Genomic DNA, 3,721 nt, shown 5'->3' on the forward strand with positions numbered 1-3,721 from the left:
TCTTCTTTTTGTTTAGTGTTTTTGTCATTTTGTTCATGTTTATTCCCACGAGTTGGGACGAAAAACAGTCGCTCCACGGGTTACGCCCTTTCCGGGGAGAAGGCTATTTCGCTCAAGATTTCGCCAGGTGTCCTGAGGTTAGCGCTAATGGCCGGTGGACCCACCGACCGCCCGTGTAAAACACGGGACGACCTCTCTCACCGCGTTCTTCAGCTTAGAGGTTAAGGGTTTGTTCAAGGGGTTCGCCTCCCCGTTGGGCCGACCGGCTAAGGTAAGCCCCCTGTTTCTCCCGCTCTGCAACATACCACCGGATGTATCCGGTGGGTCGTCGCGGTAGAGGGGAGTCTTCCGGGTGAGAGCCGCGGTTATCGCGAACGATAACACACGCATGGGCTCCCTGAGAGCCGCGGTCATCGCAAAGCGATGACTCCGCAAGAACTCTCTTTATGAGAGAGCCGCGGTTGTCGCTGAGCGACAACTCACGCAAAGCTCTCTGAGAGCCGCGGTCCCCGCGATGCGACAACTCCGCAAGAGCTCTCTTCCCAGAGCTGCGGTTGTCGCAGGGCGAGAACTCACGGGGTTGGCGCGGGGAGTTTCCCCGCGCCCTGCTACGCCCCCACAACTGGGGGCGGTGTACTTGGGGGCCCGGGGTGTGAGCTGACCCGGGCCCCCGGGGGGGAGCATAGCTCCCCCCGTGATAGGCCGACACCCCCCGGGTTAATTCCCCGGTTTGGGGGGGTGTCGGTCCGTCCCTCCCGTTAGGGGAGGGGGATTCGTAGGGGGATTTGGGTGAGGAAGGGTCGGGGCGTGCCGGATCGCGCCTCCGACGGCCCTTCCTTCCGGTGGCGGCGTCTTCTTGTCTCGGCCGGGGCTGGTTCCTTCGGGATACCGGCTCCGAGCGGGGCACGAAGACTCCGGGAGCTGTGGGTGGACCGAGCTGGGGCTCGGGAAGCCCAATCCGAAGGCTCCAGGGATGGGGACACCGGGCGGGTCCCTCCGCCCGGGGTCTTATAGAGTAAGCAGTGGGGGAGGCTAACCCCCTCCCCCGGGGTGGCATGTATTGGCTGGGAGGTGTCCTGTTGAGTACTCGCGTGATCCAGGCACCTCCCCTGTAGCTTAGGTGGGCGTGGGTTTTTAGTGGGTACCCCTTGGGGATTTCCCCCAAGGGCAGTCCCACATAACCCCGACTCCCTGGGGGGAGTCGGGGAATGCGTAAAGCATTTTCCCACGGAAAAAAAAAAGAAAAAAAAAAAAGGGCGAGAACTCACGCAGGAACTCTCTTACCAGAGCCCCGTTAGTCACCCGAAGGTGTCCAGGTCCTACCACGTGAAGGAGGGGTTGGTGCGTCAGGGTTATACCATGATATAAGTCCCTGACGCTTATAAGACCCAAAAAATAGAGACAGAGGGAATCTCGTCAATCCAACGCTGCGGTACGCATAGACCTTCAGGGATACACTACCTAACAATACGGAGCATCATTTACAACCGCCGTTTACCCGTGCATTTTGTAGAACAGAATGTAGTACGTTCGGGTGTCACCCTACTCAAGTCCATTATTTGCTAATAACTCGGTAAATAATAGTAGTAGCGAGTTTGATGTTATGATATATATTGTTAGAAACCGTCTATATTACAGTGATATCACGTCGAAAATCGTCTAGGATCGATACGGAAAAAGTTTCCTTGTTACGTGCTAACCCTTCCCTGAGGGAGAGCTTGTAACGAGGACCGAGAATAGACGAGCGGCAACCTATTCTCGTAGGCGGATTTGTTCGTAATTTCGTCTGAGGAGGAACGAAAAACCGGAGCAACGAAGGTGAGGTTGATACTAAGTTCCTTGATAAACTGGTATAAACAATATTTATTTGTACGTGATTAATATTAAATTGCTAAAGCGGAATTCTTAAGATTAACATACATTGATATTCTTAACACTAATATTTTCATTTAATGATTCTTAGTCGGGGGGAACGGGGAACAGCTTCGATGGGTAGAATTTAATTCGCAGGTCTGACTCGATGGTTTTACTAAAGTCTGGAATGCTCGCTACGGGGAATGAAATGGGGGCGAGCTTCCAGGTGGGGAGGGGGAGTGGCTCGATGGGTGGCGTTGATTTTGCTTCTTCGGTGATTTCCTTCCTGGGATGCTTCCTCGATGCTTGTGCTGTAGAACAGCTTCTTCAACTGGTTGAGATGATGGCGGTGTCCTCCGCGCCTCGTCTTCTTCTTCTTTTTAGAGTGGCGAGTTATTATTACGCCGGTCATTACAGAGTTTTTACGTTTACGGAAAGGGGGCAGCTTCACAGGCTGCTCCTCGTGCTAGTGACACGCACCGAGAGCAAGCTCATATGGGTTGGGGTTGAGATTCGTAAGCTGAGCTTGTAAAGATCTTTTCCAATTTCTGCTTTCTCAGCTAGGGGTACTCATGGGTATCCCTGAACATTTTTAGCAGCGAGAAAGTTCGGGTCCTGAGAGTGTATCTCAGGAGATTCATTTTATGAAGCGAGAAAGATGTTGGGTCCTTGACCATCTAGTTTCCGAAAAAGAAACTAAAAGGCCTGAAGAGAAAAAAGTAAAAGTGGCTATTAGAATGAATGGGACGGAGCACGATGAGGACGAGAAAGATGCCATGATTGTATGCCTGAATGGTTGCGAGAGAGAAAGTAGTAGCTTTGTATTCGGCTGTGCGTGCGAGCGAGGCCGTATCTGTTTAGAGTGAGAGGGGAGATGCAATGGGTGCGAGTGAGAGCGCACTGGCCATTGGTGTGAGTGCGAGCGCACTAGTGCTGAGAGCTAACGAGTGCGAGTGAGAGGTTTGGGCTAAGAGTGCGAGAGAGACAGCGCTATTTCGTAGTTACTCTCTGGTCTCTGAGATGTCGCTGGTGATCTCGTGATTAGTAGGGCGTGACTGCCGGTAAGAAGCTAAAGGTAAGTTTGCTGAGATGATAATATATAGGCGGTGGATAACCGAGAGACGAATGGTAATATCTAGGCTATAGGTATATGACTGGCTGATGGTAACATTCAGGCGCTAGATAATTGTTAAACGTAACGCAAGATATAATTATAAAATATAAAAGAACGCAGTATAAAATAAGTTTGTTAAATAAGAGAATGAAAGAAAGCATGTTAATATATGTATATATGTAAGAGAACGCATGAGATATATATAGTGATAAATAATAAAACGCAAGATGATTGTTAATTTATAAAGAACGCATGTATATTGTTATTTAATAGTCGCTATACTTTAAATAATTATAATGTGAGATAACGAAGGCAAGTAGAGATATAATTGTAATAATAGTAGAGAATAATCGTCGTATATAATATGTGTATATGTATATTTATATGTATATATATGTACATATATGTATATATATATATATATATATATATATATATATATATATATATATTGTTACGAGTATCGATATGTTTCGATATCGAGACATTGCGCCGAATGGTCTTCGTTGCCGCGTCGTCTTAGTGACGACGATACAACGGAGACATGACAGAGTCGGTTGACGAACGTCACTGAGGGAAGTCGCAAAGCTAAGTACTCCTCCTCTATCTAATAAAGGTCTCTTTGGTATTTCACTCGTTTTATTCTTTAAAGATGCCCCGAACCCGTAACAATATATATATGTATGTGTATGTTAACTGAGCGCGAGACTCTAGGTGGCGCGTAACATACGAGTGAGAACGCATCGTGCAAGC

Source organism: Halictus rubicundus, unplaced genomic scaffold (genome assembly GCF_050948215.1).
Source record: "Halictus rubicundus isolate RS-2024b unplaced genomic scaffold, iyHalRubi1_principal scaffold0254, whole genome shotgun sequence".
In the NCBI taxonomy this organism is placed as follows: domain Eukaryota; kingdom Metazoa; phylum Arthropoda; class Insecta; order Hymenoptera; family Halictidae; genus Halictus; species Halictus rubicundus.